This window comes from Protopterus annectens, chromosome 2.part1 (assembly GCF_019279795.1).
Source record: "Protopterus annectens isolate FY-2018-M chromosome 2.part1, PAN1.0, whole genome shotgun sequence".
NCBI lineage: Eukaryota > Metazoa > Chordata > Ceratodontiformes > Protopteridae > Protopterus > Protopterus annectens.
In genome coordinates, this window is record NC_056729.1 from 591912009 (window position 1) to 591931785 (window position 19777).

Here is a 19777-nt window from a genome sequence, read left to right on the forward strand (position 1 = left end):
AAAGCAGTCCCATTTTCAAACTGTCTCAGAGGCCTAATAATCACTGCACATGTCTCTTGACTATGAAAAATTGCAAGTCATAGTTGTTCCCAGCAGAGTAACTTGAAAGCACTAGTGAGCCTTCGGTTTGAATATCACCATAAGCAGCAAGCTGAGCACACATTGTCAAATCAAGTTGTTCTGCAGCTTTTACTCTATCAAATGTTTCTGCTGACATAACATTGCACTTTGAGCCAGTATCGACTTTGAGCTCTACGGGACTCCCATTAATCCAAAGAGTAAAAAAGATCTCATTCTTTGCCCACAAATCTACTGCATTGACTGTATCACCAAGCATAGGCACACCATCAACATAAAAAGTAGGGTCACAGCTCTCTAATCAATCAACTCGTCTCTTGGAATGCCTTCTTTTAATAAAAGAATGTGCCTTGTTTGATTTATAAAACCTTTTGAAATGATTTCACTTATTGCAAGAATGAAACTGCTGACCAAAAACTAAGCACTTTTCTCTTTTAGGTTTGTGATTTCCATAACAATTATGACAGTTGACTATAAAACTGGGTGGGGGCACATGTTCTGACTTTGCTGACTCACCCTTATGCTTCACTGGGCATATTCTGGAATTTGCTGGAAAGACTCAGGATTTCCCAGGGACTGTTACAGGAACTGCAGTAGCTGCCATGTGCTTGGGCCTGTTTCTTTTAACCATGTACTGCATACTATCAACATGAGCTTTGTCACTGTGCCTTCTACTACTATTCTTATTTGCAAGCATAGCTGTGGGCTTTTCTGTAAGCTCGTATATCTGACAAATTTCAATGGCATTATTCAATGTCAAATCACTATCTCAAAGCATAATATTTCTCACTGCGTCATTACTAATACCACAAACAAGCTTGTCCTTTATCAACTCATTTCTCAAATCATCAAATCTGCACATTTTAGCCTTGAGAAATAAGGCTGTTATATATGCTGCAAAAGTTTCACCAGGCTTTTTATCCCTTGTATAAAATAAGCACCTTTCCATTGTAATATTTGTTTGGGGGTTACACATTTCTCTAAATTTACATTTTAAGCCCTCAGGTCTTCCCTTGTTTCAGCTGGTACCACTGTATGGTGGTCTTCCTCCTCCCCTGCAAACATAGTAGGTGCATACACAAATGAACACTCTCTTTCAATGGCCTCTGAGCCAGCAAAATTAAGCAGAATAAATGCTTTTGTATGTGTGTCTTTGCCCAAAAAAGCAGCCTGTATGAAAATGTCATATTTTTGCTCAAACACTCACTAATTTTCTGCAATATCAAGCACAAGCAGCATTGGTCTGCAAAACCCTTCTGCCATGCTCACAGATTATATTAAAACACAATGCAAAATGGCCCTTGTAATTATGTATGAACATTTACACACACCAGGTACATGTAATAATAATCAAATGCACAATAAACTCTTCAAAATACTGTTCTCTGCAAAATATGCTTTGAAATAACTATACTTTGTGAAATATTCTTTGAAACAACTTTACTTTGCTTAACTGCACTGTAATACTGCACACACAAACACTTTGCACACTTCAGATATTTTGAATAGCTTTAGTTAATAAGAAAAAGCAGCATACAGTGAAAAAAATATGGTTGTTTTTCTTTTTTGTACATTTTATGTGATTTGGATAGTGTTTCAAATGTTTTCATAATTATTTTGAATATTTTTATCAATATGTCACAGTTTCAGACATTTTGTTTTATAAGAACATGATTTTGAGTGCTTTGTTTTATATTTATAGCAAAATAAATCATTTAAACAAGTTTTAGTACCTGGAATTTTCTAACCTGTTTTGTGAGTTGTTTGAGCAGTAGGGATGATTCACTCCTGTATACTTCTCCAACTTAAACCGATTGTCTCATGGCTGTAACTCTGGATCCCATTCTGACACCATGTCACTGTTCTTATGTGCATTAAGAAGACATTGAGGCTTGGGTGTTTAAGTAGTTTATTGTATACAAATACATCAGGATGGATGGCAGGGACATTAAACTTAAATGAACTATCTAACTGACTGACTACATACATGCATTCTCATGCTCTAGCTGCTCACTCAAAATGGCACTCTAGCTTGCACATGATCAGTACTTATATACATGTGCTGCCTCACTGGAAATCTTTTTAAAGATATATCATACACACACTGATCTACAGACAGTATCCCTTTTTCTCCTGCATAGGTAATTGAAATGATGCCTACATTACTCTCCAGTGTGTGTGATACCAATCGTACTGGATATAGCCTGGGCCAAACTATTCCATGCCTCAGACTTCTACTGGGAGCCAGAATTGTCCCCCTGCAGAAACCTTTGGCTATGGTGCTTTACCAGGAGTCCAGTAAATATTCTGGACTCTTGGACACACCACCTCTGTGTCTTAAACTTGGCACCTTCCTCTCCAATACCAGCCATGTATACCAGCTAAACTAGAGAAATGGAAACTGCTGTTTTCCTGCCAATTCCAGTTATCACATTTATTGGTAGTGTGCAAACCCGAGCAATGATGCCAACCGTGTTTGCACTATGTTAAATGGGGTGCAGCAGTGCCAAGCAGAGAGGAATTAAATAATTGAAATTGGAAGGTTAATCTGACATTTACCCTTAGTTTGAAGGGTGACTACTGATGTAACCTGGAGATATATATGGGAAATTAGAATGTGACTGTTAGGTGAGTTAAGTTTGTAGACATGCACTGAGGGCATTTTTTTTTGTCTTTGTACACTGAGGAAAAAAAAATATTTTTACACTGTGGGATTCAAACCTAGGCATAAGGGACAAAAACATTTTATTCCACAGTGTTGATTTTCCAACTTCTCCACAGAAGAGGTGCTGACATAGTCAAGAATCATATATAAATACAGGTGACATTCTGAGCTGTTACACATTTATCTGTGTCGTGACAAGGTTATTGGACATAGATCCAGTTGTGTATGTGTCTTAGGTAATTGTGAATGCCATGCAAGTCCAGATAGCAGAATTATACTCACAGAAATATAATAGACAGTATATCCTCAGTCATACATCTGAAAACACAATAATGGTGTTTCATCCCTCATATATAATTCGGGTCTCCTTCAAAACATCTAAAACCCATAACATCTAATTTCATAAAATTGAGACCAGAACATCTAAAACCCAAAACATCTAAAACCCATAACATTGAATTTCATAACATCTAACAGTACAAATCACATGAAAATAACATCCCTTCCACATATAATGACATATAATGACACCAAACTACCAAACACATTTTTTACTACAGGATGGGTTGATACAGTGGGGTTAGGAAATTAACTTTATCCCACTGTAGTGCAATCTTGGAGTTGGTATATTTAATTTACAGGGGGTGTGGGGGGTGCAGGGGGGCTTGCGTGTTTTTGGTAGTTTGATGTCATTATATGTGGAGGGGATGTTATTATCTTGTGATTTGTATTGTTAGATGTTATGAAATTTAATGTTATGGGTTTTAGATGTTTTGGATTTTAGATGTTCTGGTCTCAGTGTTATGAAATTAGATGTTATGGGTTTTAGATGCTTCAAAGTAGACCCATATAATTCATATCAGGTCCACTATCTAAAGTGTTATAAGTGTGACAATATAATGGGAAGTAGACCAAAAGTAAAAGTTTATGGGATATGCTGTATTAAAACCAGGGCCATGTGTATGGCAGTCCTACAGTTACACCTGTTGCCACAAGAATGTTGAAATAACACTTGTTTATTTTTCAGTTCATTGCTATAAACTGCACTGTCATGACAGTAAAAAAAGGTTGCACACCCTGTACTAGAATCCAGAACCATCTGTACCCCAGCCCTACACTTATACCTGCTGCCACAGGACTAGTTAGATGGTATTCCTTAATTTCCTAATCATTCTTAAGGTCTCTGTGTTTACTGCCACACAACACCACTTAGTGGGTTTCCATGGTGCTCAGTAGAATTAATTGAATGTATCCAGTTTCATTTATTAGCTGTTTGAGTCCTGTCGGCAGGTTTTCGATGGCTGCAGCTGCTGGGGAACCTTGCTAACCACCATGCAATGCTGCCAAGTGCAGCTACACATTGCACAAACAATGCCCCCTCCCAAAAAAAAGAACAAAAAGAAAGAAAAAGAAAAACAAAGGGAAAAGTAGTTGAAATGAAGAAAAAGAATCATAGGATCATAGGATCATAGGAAGTTACTAGGATTGGCTGTTATAAGCCTAGCCAAGAGTTTAACCCATGTATAGACAAATCAGCATCCAATGCCCCTGTCCAGCAAGGACACAAGTGGAATCCCAGGGATGTATTTTCTATTTCCCATCCAGTTATCCAGATTGTGCTTAAAAAGGGGTAAAAAGGTATTCTGCTTGATGTGGAGAGGGAGTCTATTCCATAGATGGGGAGTCTCTGGGACACAAGACTCTCCCACCAGCAAATCCTACTGATGTCACAGACCAGGTTAAGGCTGCGTGTGTGGGTTACTTGAGTGGAGCTTGACTTGCAGATATGCAGCAGTCCCATCAAGGCGAGGTCCAAGATTGCCTTGTATGCCAGACAGAGGTCTGTCAATTTATGACATACACACTACAAAATGTTAGTACACACTTATTTATGTATGTATTTATTTATTTAAAATTTGTTTACCAGGATAGTCAGGCTGGACAGCTGATGCCCATTTTCAGTGGAGTCCTGGGGAGAAAAGCTCCAAACAGTTATGGAGTAATGAAAAATTTATAATAATCAAGGTGAAAAAGTTTAGGAAACACATGTAGAAAGGTTAACAGTGTATTAATACAGAGGTGAAGTACAGATATATGATTATAAACGTTATAGTCAAGTGTAGTTACAGTGTTATTATATTACAGAGCATTAGTATAGTATAGGCTTATAGACAATATTTACAATATGCACAGTGAGAATGAATGGAACACAGTATTATTTGTTTGACTAAAGCATCAATAGCAAACTTTGTTCAGCTTGGTGTGATTTCAGGGGTCCATTGCAGTTACATAAAGAGTTGGTGTATAGATAAGATTTTAGAAGGTTTTTGAAGGTGGATGTACATTTCTGTAGTCTGCGGTCAGGAGGCAGGGTATTCCATATTTTATCAACTTCCTGAGGGAAGACCAACTTTGTGAGGGAAGAGCAACTTTGTGAGGGAAGTAACATATCACATATTTCTACATAGTTCTCTAGGATTTGAACTCTCACTCCAATGAACTTTCAGAGCACAGTAAGGTTGCTTTATCCCTCTTTGCCACACAAACAGCTTTGCAGCAGGGAACTGAAATAATTCTGCATACAACCAACTGCAACATCATCTACAGTAATATGAAATCATGCAACTGTTATATGTCCATTTGTTATTTTTAGATGTATTGCACTAAGTGATTACACAACCAGTTATGGGTATTGCATGTAACTATGCATCTCTGTCCTACCACTCTGTGTTTGTTGGCCATTTTTCTCAGTAAACAAATGTAAATAAAATAAATAAATTAATTAATTAAATTTTCCCTTATCTGACTAGTAATCTGAGACATGCAGTCTGTAAGTCATTCTATATTATTGTCCTTAAAATGTGTGAGAATATTAAATGGCAATAGGTTCATAGGTAGGTGCTAGGCTATCTGCCTGAAGGCATTTATAAGCTTAGCCAGAATGTGTTGGCTTTCGCCGCCCCCTTAGATTAGTTCCCTGTGCCTCTGTCCAGCAGAGGCACTGAAGTGATCCCCGAGGTAAACTTTCTGTTTCCCATCCACTTGTTAAGATTTCTTTTGAAGAGTGTTAGTGAGGAGCTCTGCCTAATGTAGATTGGGATCTTGTTCCAAAGCATGGGAAGTCTCTGGGACAGAAATCTATCCCTCCAGCATGTTCTATTTATTGTTGTGGTGAGGTTTAGATCCCTAGAGCATGTGGCTCGCGGGGATAGGGTTTTCTTTAGGTGGAGCATGTTCATCAATTCTGGGTTGGACATGGCCTTGTATGTCAGGCAGAGACTACTTCTGAGTAGGCGGTATGCAACCAAGTACAGCTGTAATTTCTTCAGTTGAGCTGCATAGGGCATCTGTTTGAGGCCAGTGATCCTCTTGGTGAGGTACTTCTGTGGTCTTTCCAGCTGTTGCAGGTGTCTTGTAAGGTACATCCCAAATGGGGTGTTGTGCTCTATGATGGGTCCGATGAGTGATGAGTAGAGGGGTACAATGACCTCTTTTGATCTGGATGCGAACCCTTTTGTGATTAGGTGGGCCACATAGAAGGATTTTCTAACCACTTTGGCAATGTGATTATCAAAGGTGAGATTACTATCTACTTGAGTCCCCAGATCCCTTATTACGTCTTCCGTATTTAGGGGACTACCATCTATGTGGTAGTTTGTGGGTACTTTGTTTTTTCCAAAGGGGATGACTATGCACTTTTTGGCATTTAGCTTGAGGCCATGATTTTGACACCAGGTATCCATCTCAGTGAGACCCTTTTAGAGGATGTCTGTGTCAGCCAGATTGTCAATTATAGCCCTTAGTTTGCAGTCATCTGTGAACTTGGTCAGCCATAGTCCTCCTGTACTTGCCTGTACCTCTGAGAACTATATGCCGAACAGGAGGGGTCCAAGGACTGAGCCCTGGGGAACTCCACTTGTAACCGATTTAGAGTCGGACCTAGCTCCTGCAACTCTCACCATGTGGATTCTGTCCATGAGCCAGTTGGCAACCCATCTTGTGATGTAGGGGTTTATGTTCAGGCTAGTGAGCTTGTCTATAATGCCAGAATGGAGAATGGTGTTGAAGGCCTTTGCAAGGTCTAGGTAGGCTGTCTGTACCACTTTTCCCTCATCTATAGCCTTGGTAACTGTCTCAAAGAAGTTCACCAGGTTTAGTAGGCATGATCTTCCCTTAACAAAGCCGAACTGGGTAGGGTCCAGTGTTTGGAGGTTCCCAATGTCTCTGTTAATGAGTTCCATGATGATGCATTCCATAGCCTTGCAGACCAAGCTTGTCAGGCTTATAGGGCAATAGTTCCCAGGGTCTGTTGTGGCTCCACCTTTGTGGAGTGGAATAACTGCTTCTGTGCACCTCTCTATGGGTATGTAGCCTGTGAAGAGGCTGATTTTGGGCAGTGTGTTTAGGTGAGGAGTTAGTTCGTCTTTGACCTCATTTAGGATGCAGCCTGGGACACCGTCCGGTCCCATTGATGCTGTGTTTTTGGCTTTGGAGAGGGCTGTTTTAACCTGAGTGTCTGTGATTTCAGGGACTCTACATTCTTCTGGTATGGTTATGGGCTCTCTTTGGGGTGAGGGGGGGGTGAAGTTTGCGCTGAACCTGTCTGCCAGGATGTTGGCGATATTAGTCTGTTCAGTGAATTTTGTGCCATTCTGCACTAACTCTGAGCAGATCTGAGCATTGCCACTTACATTCTTGACATAGCTAAAGAATGTCTTGTGGTTATCTTTGGAGTCGCCTTGGATGCTTTTATGAGGGATCGTAGTTTTGTGCTGATACTGATCAGGGATGTCTTCCCATCTTGGGATTTTACTCTTTTCTGTACTAGTTTCCTCCTTCTATTGTATAGCCTGTTTATGGCAGGAGTCCACCAGACTGGTTTCCTTTTCTTGGAGGAGTGAGTCTTGGTTTTGCTTGGGATGGCATGATTCATGCAATCTTGTAGGTGCCCGTAGAATGCATTAGTAAAGAATTTTGCAGCTTGGACAGCATTATCCTTCAGCATAAGGGCTTTGAAACTTTCCACCTCGGTCTTAAGTAACGTGAAGTTTGCTTTTGAAAAGTTTTTCACGGTGGTTTTTTATAATAATAATAATAATAATTTTCAATAATATAATATGTATTTGCCAGCAAATGTAGGGGAGTTTGGATGTTAATGAACAGGACCTGTGAATTATGTTCTGCTTTCTTACATTTCCAACCTTGGAAAAATTACCATTTATCATTTTATAAGTCTAATCTGACACACCCACTGGATGTAGGGCAGTCTGCATTGCAGTTGTGTTTTTCTTCTCCCTACCAGTAATCATTCACAGTTGCAATCTAATAAAAACAAACACTGAGGGAGTGCCTGCACTAATTTTACATCTGCTACATGGAGCCAAGCATTTGGGATTTAGCAATTCTAATGAGCTCACACCTCATTTGCATCTTCACTGTGCTGGCAGCCCTGAATTTACACCATAAAAGGAAACCACATAGCTAGGGAAACTGAAGGTGAGGAGACTTGTTTATGTGGAGAACACAGAAAACAGACTATTACTTTGGGATGTATCTGCAAAGAGGTTATTGAAATTGAAAAGGTATGCTTGCATTTTGACAGCTACATACTACATATGCTGAAATATAATTAAGAAAAATATGTATAGTAGTTTAATATACATTTTGATTAGCAAAGGCTTTTACTCTTTTATATGTATGCATTCGTTAGAAGACTACTGATGGCATGGACATGTTTGTCAAGGCATTTCACAGGTATGCATGATTGGCAAGTCCTTAACATGGAATTTCTGTGTTAAATCTGTAGGCATATTTCAGGGACAGTTCATTTGATAATATGTTTTAACATTTCAAAGATGGTTTGTTAGCAAAATGTGTCATTTGCCTGTTCTTTGGAGGGGTGGGGAACAAGCTGCATATCTGTTATGGCACAAACAAGGATATGTTGTTGTTGTTACTTTCTTGTTTTGCATCCAGCCTGTTGTTCCTATTTCAAATCTCTAGCCTGTTTTAAGTTTCTCCAGTGGGTAATACGTAAATCCTACCTTTTTTGTTTTATCTGGAAACAGTTCATAGGTTCATAGGTTCATAGGTTGGTACTAGGCTATCAGCCCTAGGGCCTATGCAAGCCTAGCCATAACAATTCCCTGGATATTTCTTCCCACAATATTTACTTCTCTGGACCCCTGTCTAGCAGGGTGAATGACATGATCCCCGGCATGAATTTCCTATCTCCCATCCAATCATCAAGGTTCCTTTTGAAGAGGGCCAAGGAGGCACTCTGCTTGACATGTATGGGCAGTCTATTCCAGACTATAGGGGAGTCTCTGTGTCAGGAACCTATCCCTCCAGCATGTTTTGTTCATTGTGATGACAAAGTTTAGATCCCTGGAGTGTGTGGCTCTGAGGGACTGGGATTTCTTTAAGTGGAGCATGTCCAACAGCTCAGGGTTTGACATGGTCTTGTATGTTAAGCAGAGATCACCTCTGAGTAGACTATATGCCATAGAGTATAGCTGGAGGTTTTTAGATGGTCAGCATATGGCATCTGCTTTAGGCCTGTGATTCTTTTAGTGAGGTATTTCTGTGGCCTTTCCAGCTGTTGCAGATGTCTTGTGAGGTACATACCAAATGGGGCATTATACTCTATAATGGGTCTAATGAGGGATGAGTACAGTGGGACAATGACCTCCTTTTTTCTGGATGAAAAGCCCTTAGTGATGATGTGTGCCACATAGAAGGATTTCCTGACTGTTGTGGCAATGTGGTTATCGAAAGTGAGACCACTGTCCACCTGTGTCCTTAAGTCTCTCATCACACTTTTGATGTTTAGTGTACTGCCACCTATGTGGTAATTCATGGGTACATGTTTTTTTTCAAAGGGGATAACTATACATTTCTTGGCATTAAGCTTGATCCCACCACCAGCCATCTGTTTCTGTAAGGCCCTTTTGTAGAATATTCACATCATTTGGGGATTCAATAATGGCTCCCAGTTTGCAGTCATCTATGAACTTTGTTAGCCAGAGTCCCTTAGTGTTGGCCTGTACTTCAGAGAAGTAGATGCCAAACAAGAGTGGTCCCAGGACTGAATCCTGAGGTACTCCACTTGTCACTTGTCTGGAGCTGGATTTGGAGTTGGCTACTTTTACAGTCTGGGTTCTGTCAGTAAGCCAGTTGGCAACCCATCGAGTGATGTAGGGATTTATGCCCAGCTTAGTAAGTTTATCTATGATTCCAGAGTGGGGGATGGTGTTGAAGGCCTTGGTGAGGTCCAGATAGGCTGTGTGGATGGCCTTACCCTCGTCCAATGCTCTGGAGACTGATTGGAAGAAGTCAATCAGGTTCAGGAGACAAGATTGGCTCTTCACAAACCCAAACAGGGTGGGGTCCAGTGTTTGAAGGTTGCCAATGTCTTTGTTTATAAGTTTCATGATAATGTGTTCCATGCCCTTGCAGATCAGGCTTGTCAGACTGATGGGACGGAAGCTCCTGGGATCCAAGGTGGATCCCCCCTTGTGGAGTGGGATAACTGTAGCTATGCGCCACTCAGTAGGCACGAAGCCTGAGGTGAGGCTATGATTAAACATGACACTTAGGTGAGGTGCCAGTTCATTTTGTAGTTCATGTAGTACACAGCCTGGGATGTCATCTGGTCCCATGGATGCTGTATTCTTATTTTTGGAGAGTGCGGTTTCTACCTGTGTGGCTGTGATTACCAGAATTTGGCAATCTTTTGGCATTGAGATGGGCCCTTTAGGGGGTGAGAGGGGGGTGAAGTTGGCACTAAATTGATCTGCCATGATATTGGCAATATCCTTGGGTCAGTATGTTTAATGCCATTCTGTTGAAGCTCAGAGCAGATCTGAGCATTGCCATTTAGATTCTTGACATAACTATATAATGCCTTGTGGTTGTCTTTAGAATCTTTGGCAATTTTATTTTTGTAACTAGCTTTTGAGGATTTTATGAGGGATCTCAGCTTCTTACTGAGGCTGGTGAGCAAGTTTTTTGCATCCTGGGATTTTCATTTTTTCTGCAACAGTTTCTTCCTTCTGTTGTATAGTTTGTTTATAGCAGGGGACCACCAGATTGGCTTTTTTTTTTGGAGGAGAGCATCTTAGTTCTATTTGGGATGGCACAATTCATGCACGAGTGGATGTGCTCATACAGTGCCTTAGTGTAGGATTCTGCAGTCGAACTTTCAGATCCCGTCTGCATGGGTGTCATGAAGTTTGTCACTTCTGACTTCAGAAGCATGAAGTTGGCTTTGGAGAAGATTTTTAAGGAGATTTCCTTACTGGGGGGTGGGGGTGGGATGTGGATGTCAAGGGTGATTTGCTTATGGTCAGACCTGACCAATGAGGGGGTGACCACTGGTGTGGAGCATCTATCTCCCATGTTGGTAATGACCAGGTCTAGGATATTGGAGTCCCTGGTGGGACAATGGATTAGTTGATCCAGGGCATTAGAATTTATGAATTCCAAGAACCATTGGGAAAAGGAGTTGGTACCTGAGTAGTTTTCCCAGTTAATGGCAGGGTAGTTGAAATCACCCGGTATTAGGGTGTTTGGTTGTATCTTAATATTTTCCATTATGTTTAGAGAGGTGTAGTGAGAATCTTGGGGCATGGTGGGGGATCTGTAGCAAGCTACAATTTGGATTGCAGTCTTGCCTAGTGTTAGTTGCACGTGGAGAATTTCAGATGCACTGTGTTGGGCAACTAGCCTGGAGGTGTGAATATCCTTGGTGAATATGGACACTCCTCCACCTTTAGTGTTTCAGTCTTAGTTTTGTGGCTGAAAAGTGTGGTAAGAGTTGTAGCTTGGTATTGCAGGGGTGCTCTCTGGAGCCTTGAGCCAGTTCTCAGTTACTGCAGAGATATCGATGTTCTCCATTTTTAGGAGTGCCTCAAGAGAGTGCATTTTAAGGTTTACATTTCTAGCATTGAGTAGCATTACCTTTAGATGGATCCAGTGATCCATCTGAAGGTAATGCTACTGTCCAGTAATGTCCAGTTATTTTGTAGTTATGTGACTTAATGTGTATTATCTTTCTGTTGTCTTTTAGGACACCTAGGTCTATGCTACTCAGGCATCTCAATCCTCTAAAACCACCCTTCATTGACCCTGAGGTTCAGGTCATTGTTGAAGCTTTTAGGTGACACGGTGCCTTCCTGCCTGAGAGGGGATATGGAGATATATCAGGCAGAATGAAGATTTGGCAGGAGATCATTGCAGATGTTAATGCAGTGGGTGGCCACAGCAAGATATATGACCAGGTGTGCCACAGGGCCACTGATATGATCTCATCTGTATGGAAGAGAGCAGCTGCAGTGGGCCGTGATCAGATGAGTACTGGGGGGCCTGCTACAGAGAGCTACCGCTAACAGCAAATGAAGAGTTCCTGTCCACTGTCAGGGTTCCAAACAGCTACCAGGAAAGTGCAGAACAGCATGTCCTTGACATTGGTGCTACTGTTTTAGGGATAGCAAGCATGTTCCAGGAGGAGCTTCCTGGTAGGATTTTCTATTTCAATTGTTAAATACTGTTGTATAATAAAAACAATTTAAATCAATATGTTAGCTCTGTTTCATAAGAATTTTGGGGGGGATTGAAGATTGCTACAGTTAATAACACATTCTGATTGATAACATATGGGCTTAGCTTGGGATTGTCATCCAAGTTCTTGTTGAAAGTGTAGTTAATGGACATATAAAGGGGAAAAAGTATTACCCCCTATGTTACTGTTAATTGTGATGATGTTGCCCTTATCTTTTTATTAACTTCTTCTAGGACTATCTGGCATAGAGAGGATACCATCATCTGCACATGGTAAGCCAAACATTTTTATATCAGTATTGATGACCAATTAAAAGAAATATTTTAGTGTGTGATGTTGATGTCAGGACTGTTTTGTGTATTGCTGTACTTCCTAATAGTGACAGCACTGTTATTTTATTAGCATATATTGGACTATAGTAGTGTAAGTATTAGTTGATTCTGTGTTTGTTGCTTATTATCACAGGTGATCCTGACAGTGGAAGTGTGGGACTTCTACCATTTGATATCAGTATCAGTAGACTCTGATGATGATGGCAGCCAAACAAAGGCACAGTTGCTGGGTGCAGAGGTTGAATTTGACACTGAGGTTGACATACAGCCATTTCCTGAAATTCTATTAGACATAGCCAGTAGGTCTACTCCTACCCATTCCAATGAGCCCACAGATATTGGACAAGTGAAGGGTGAGACAATCAATCAGGGAAGTTTGGTTAATGTGTCTTCAGTGCCTGTTGACTCTGGACGTAGCCAAAGGGTGGGCGAGATGCCACGCAGGAGAGCTGTTAGGGGTGCTCAGAGGAGGCCTGCTGTCCATCATCCATCCTCCACTTGATACAGTTATTCTTCCTGTGCCCCTCAACAGATGTTTAGGGCCATCATGGAGGCACAGGCATATTCCCATAGATACTCCAGAGAAATGCCTATTATTGTAGATGTGGCACAGGCTGAAATGTCTCCATCATGTTGATGATTCAATGGATCAGATGACTGTCACGTTGGAACGAGTGGTGTCTGTGATGGAACATCTGCCGAGAGAGGGGGACAGCATCCTCATGGGGGTAGGGTCACCCACATTATCTATTGTTAGGCAACATGGCTATGCCTGATCATGATCCTCTAGTGGCAGTACAACTGCTCCATCAGTGGGTGTGCTGTTCATACCCAGACATGGCAGGCCATGGGGTGGTGGTCCTGGGTGTTCTCATGAGGGGAGTTTGTCCAGCAGACATCAGTTATGTTCAGGTAGCAGCAGTTTATCTGACCATGGGTGTGGATGTGCCAGTGCAACTCCTGGCAGAGGCAGTTTTTGTGGTTGGGGATGACAACGAGCAATTGCCACCTCTACCATGCATGGCTCACACCTGTCTGGCCTACAAAGATGTACAGCTAGCACAGAGCTTGGCTGTGTTCATGCAGACACTCGCACACTAATTTCACCTGGAGGACCCCTACAGACACACACACAACAGTTACATGGTTCAGCTGTGCAGCTTGAAACTCATTTTGCCTCACTGGCCATTTGTTGATTTATGCAAATGTCTGCCTGTTTCTCTTTCTTACTCACACACATTCATCGACCTTTTGTGTCATCCTAGGCTTCCTCCCCCCAACACCCTGTGCAAGTGATGATAACTGTGCCATATCCCTGTTTTGTATCTTTTGAATTCAGGGATACATAAACTTTGTGTCTGATGCTCAGGACACATAGGTGACTTATTGCTTAGTATATCTGCATTTGCGATGTTGAACTGGTAATTGTATCTTTGACTTATATTGGTCTTAGAAAGCTAGACAGTTGATAGCATCAACATTTTACAACTTTATTGTGAATGATCTTGTGAGGTTTGTGAAGTCTGAAACTGCAAAGTGTATCATTACTTTCTAACTTCTCTCTTTAATGATTTTCCAGTACAAACGAATGATCCTAAACCGAGGGCATGCAGTGATCATCACTACTTTTGAGAAGTGTGACTCTTTGATGCTAGAGGCCTACTACTTAATAATGGGCACATATAAGTCAAATAAGTCTCTACTGTCACATATAAAGGTAATTTCTGTGCAAATCTCCCACCTTTTACTTGCTTACACTACCAAGTAACAAAATGCAAGGATATGCCAGTCATTCATATTATTACACAATACACTCCAGGTTCAATCCAGTAGTTGCAACAGTTTTAGCTCTGGGCTTACTCTGTCTAATGCAAGCAGTACAGAGCCAATACATGGAGAGATAAGGTAGTTGCCTGGCATCAATGTTACTATATTTATGTGCATAGGAGGAAGGTTTTAGGCCCTTAGGTGGTAAGTGAGTGTGCAAGTGAGTGTGCTATGCTTTGTCTCTTATCCAGTGTGAGAGCATATTGAGCACACCTACATCTGCATACAACCACAGCAGCCGCTGCTTCCCCATTGACTCGTCACCTGCGTGCGGCTATGGTGACCTTGGCAGTGGTGGTGGGATGTGTTCTACTTCCTCTTGTTGATCCTGATGAAGCTGTTTTCTCAGGCTGATGTTATGTAGCATGGCACATACTGTGAATATTTCAGTACATGTCCTTGGATTGTACTGCAGAGCTCCCCCAGATATATCTAGGTACTAGAACTGCGACTTCAGCATCCCAAACACACATTCTATGATATTTTTAGTTTGAGAGTGTGCCTTATTATGACATTCTTCAGCAGGTGTGTGTGCATTTCTCATGGGTGTCACCAGCCATGGTTCCGGTGCATAACCTGCATCCCCCAGTCAATGACCATGTTGGATATCCTCCCTTTGTGGACATCTTATACAGTAGGGAGGTGTGCCAGATATGTGAGTGATGGTAACTGCCAGGGTTGCCAGCACCCACATTCAAGATGATTCCATTGACATTACACACAACTTGGCAGTTAATAGAGTGGAAACCCTTTCTATTAATGTAGAGCCTTCCCTGTTTCCTGGGTGGTGTCTTAATTTCTACATGAGTGCAATCTATGGCACCCAGTACTTCAGGGTAGTGTGCTACAGGGTAGATTTCCTGCATATTTCTGGCCCTCTCCTCAGGAGTAAGGGGAAAATATATGTAGTCACTAGCATGTTGGACCATAGAATTCAAGAACTGATGGAGGATACTGTATGCTGATGCCTGTAACACCCCAGGCATGTCCACTGATTGTCTCTGAAAGGTACCTGTAACTAAGATTTTATGTGCTACACATACCTTTGTCTCCACTGGGATGGGCTTCCCTCGGTTTGCCCTGGTTCTAAGTTGAGGACGACAGAAGTTGCAAAGTTCCTGTAGTGTGCCTCTATCCATCATTTAGTGCTCTACAATTTCAACATTATGTAGATTGTGATAAGTTACCTGGGCTCTGAAAACATACACATGAATTAAAGCAACAGCAGCCCCTAACATTGTTTCTGTGTAGACTACTTTCTGTAGCTGTATTCCATTAGGTTTTGGAATTCATAAGAAAAACAGTACTGAATCTACACAGTTGCTTTAAACCTTGTTAAATAGCTCCTCCATTTTGGATTGGTTGATTTGTATACAATTCAGCTGCTTATGCTGTAATTTGCATGCCACTGTGCAGAGTCGCTTACTGAATCCAAAATGGTGCACTGCTGTGATGTGCACATGTTGCAAATGGACATTGTAGGCTTTATTGAATGTGACCATGGATGTATAGTGGTGGGGTTGACATGTCACAAAACAATGTATATAGCTGTATATAGTAAAAACTATTGAGGTATTAGTGAAGACTGGCTGTGAGGCACAGGATTATAAATGAAGAGACATGACTTGCCAATATGGCAGGCTGAAGATAACTGTAATTTTTCCTGGACATGTACAAGGAGAAGATCACTTGATTTGACAGGTGAAGTTTTAGTTGTGTTTTAAATGAGTTTGCATTCAGAATGGTTTTCAGTGGGAGTAGAATGTGGTTCCATAGTTTAACGACACTATTTGAATATAGAGAGTCACCTGCAATATTAGATTATTTGATTATAGTAATTAGTGATTTTTTTTTCTCTAGAGTGTAAAATTTTATTGAGGGAGTAGAGTTGTTTTAATTTGTTAAGGGCTGGACAATTTTTTGGCTTACAGAGAAGTGTATGTATTGTGGTTAGTTGAGAAAGAGCTAGGTGATACAGTATTTCTAACTAGTTTAATTCTATGAGGGTTAGGCAATGATCTGTTCTATTGTTATATTTTACTGTGAATTTGGCTATTTTATTATAACATTGCTCAAGGTAGGACAATTGTGATTTGAAAGATCGTGAATACTGGAGCAGCACAGAGGAGAGATGGCAGTAAGAAAGTGGAGGCTATATGTCTTGTGGTTATGTTAGTAAGGCAGGTTTTTACTCTGTAAAATATAGCTAGTTTTTGATGATTTTTTAACCATGTGTGATACATGGTGGTCAAATTCAACTGATCATCTATGATGATACCCAATGATTTTGTGTGGTTTCCATGTTCTATAAAGGTGTTGTTGGTAGATATGATAGTGAATACTGTTGTTTTGGTAGAGATGTATTTGTGCATAATTTAGCCCTGTTTCAATCAATAAGAAAATTGTTGTGTTAGGTCTTTTAGAGATTTTTATAATGATATTAATTAATAATAAATGAATAAGTATATTATTATTATTATTATTAAACTAATAATTTAAAAATACTAATTTCCAAAGTGTTAAAACAATACTACTGCTCACTTCTAAAATGGAAATTAGCTATACAAGGCAACTCATATAACTCCTGAAGCTCATAAGACAGTTATTGTTCCCCGACTAGGCCAAGAATCTTAGAAGTAAGAGCTTTCTCATGACTGGAACCGGCAACCTGGAATCACCTCCCATCTAAAATGAAAAGTTAGCAAACTATAGTTAAGTCTTTAAAAAATCTCTTAAAGAATACCTCATTTCAGAATCAAGATTGCTAGTTTTCATGCAAATCTACCCCTATCGCTCACACCACTGCTTATCTTTAAAAAACGTCAGTGGTCTGAATTCCGACAACTCCTCCTCTCTAATCTACAACTAACTCACACCATCCTAAACAACGCTACCTCTTGCTCAGCTCTCGCAGACATTATCTCTCTCTCTACTTTACTAATTGCAGTCTTCGTAGCTCCAACCAACACCTCCTGGAAATCTACAAGCCAAAAAAACTATTGGCAAACTTCTATATAGTTACTCTGTTGCCAACTCTTGGAACAAACTCCCTCTGTCCCTAAAACTATTCCTACTTCAAACAGCTTCAAAAAAAAAAAACTCTTAAAAGACCCTCTGCTTAACTCTAGGACTCGGTCTTGCCATGACCCTACATAAATTACCCTGCCCTCCCTCCAGCCCCAGTGTATCCTAGCTTAACTTCTACCTCTAACTAGTACTCACTTTCTTTTTTTTTTTTTTGCTGAATTGTACTGGTATTTTATACTGTATATACCTATCTGCAATTTTTCTAAATCACCTGTAATCACCTGTATAAATGAATGTTTGCATACTTATTTAAACTTTTTAAGCTACATTCACAACACTTTGTATAGTTATGTTAACTATTTAACTTTAACCAACCTAGTAAATAAATAAGACTGGGGGAAATGAGTAAGATGCTGGATCTTGCATATTTCACAGAGATTAAGCTTACTTTATCAGCCTTCATATCTGAGAAGAAATAAAGAAATACTCTTCTCACTTTAAGCAGAACACTAAGATAGCTAGTTGAATAAGATGCTACAGGTGGGCCCCTTTTAATTAAGACTGAGAGGAAAAACAAAAATTGCAGTTAGAGTAAGAGGTTACATTTGCACTAAGTTACAAACAGTCAAGTATTTTTATATCCTCCTTATATGCATGACAGATTAAGAGAATGAAAGCAGCTTTGGTGTGTTGGATCCTATGCTGGTGTCTTGGTTATCATGTCACACACACAGTTTATTTTGTCAGTACATGATGAATGATCAAATCTTTAGGTGCCTCAGGAGTCAGAGAGTTTCTACTTTGCCTTGCTGTTACTATGGTTTATACACATGGTCTCCATGGCAACCTTGTATAGGTTGGATAGTTCGGAAATGGGATAATATTATAGGATGTATTGTTGCCAGTACAGTCTTGGTATAATGTGCACTGTTTGAGGAGTAATGGGTCTGCACAGCCATTTGGAAATGTAGGTACTCTGATCAGTAATACAGTGTAGGTGTGGAAACTACACTTAAGAAGCATGTCTTACTGTTGCTCAGTAGAAAGTCTCTAAACTAGAAACAGTACCAGGCACTTCCCTCTGCTTTACTTTCATATTCCTAGAAGGTACCACAGAATCACCCATGACATCCTGTCCTACTCCATATCACATTATAAGTAAGATATGCTGTCATTCTGACCCTGAATCTCCAACCACAGCAAACAAGGAAAAATATTCTTGAAACAGCAGCTTACCACTTTTTATCTTTTTCAAATCCTTTCTGACTCTATACTTTGAAATTACACACATACATATGCAGTTTTAAAGTGATATATGTTGCTTGTTTCTGCAAAATGTAGCAATGAATTGTGACCTTTATTCATGCACAACCAATGACATGTTTGAATACACACAGCAGTTGCCATAATGTGGGTGTCATGCATAATTATTTGACATTTGGCAACAGCTGTAGCTCTGTCAGTGCCAATTCCTTCTCTGTCCTCCTTTCAGTGTTATCTCATAGAGTGAGGTGAAAGGCAAACCTTAAAAAATACACAAGTGTGAGAGCATCATTTTAGCACTTGACTTTGAAAACTGTATCGGATGTAAAAATTATGCACTATCAGTTGTTGGTGACTCATTCTTTAACACTACATACTGCACACACTTGCTATTTCACTCTTTCCTTTTCTTGCTGTTGATTAATGTCCTACTGAATTAAATGTGGTCATATATTCTGTACTAACAAATGTATTTTTCTTTTTATTAAGGCATATTATATGACCTACTTAACTGACTGATTATGATATAAAACTACACAATGAAGGCTGCACTATATATGCTAGATATTTCATGCACGTAATAACACATTGTTGTCTGCCTGGAATATGGGATGGCCTCTGGCATGTGCTGCAACTAGTACTGCTGATCAGAATGTGTAATGAGGTTGTTCTTGCAATGAGATACACAAGCATCATCTTTCTCCATGCAGAGCACAGGAATGCATGGGAGGGTTTCATCTTTCAAGTTCCTATGTGCTGATTTTAACACTTATTCTTAAGCCCTCCTCTCATCCATAACATGGACCCCACTCACCTTCTTAATAGTTATTCTAATACTCATTATCTAGAAAACGTCATTACACAGACACATACACATATCCTTCTATCTATCTATTTATCTATCTATCTATCTATCTATCTATCTATCTATCTATCTATCTATCTATCTATCTACCTATCTATCTATCCATCTATCTATCTATCTAGCTATCTATCCATAGATATTTAAAAATGCTTTGTCTG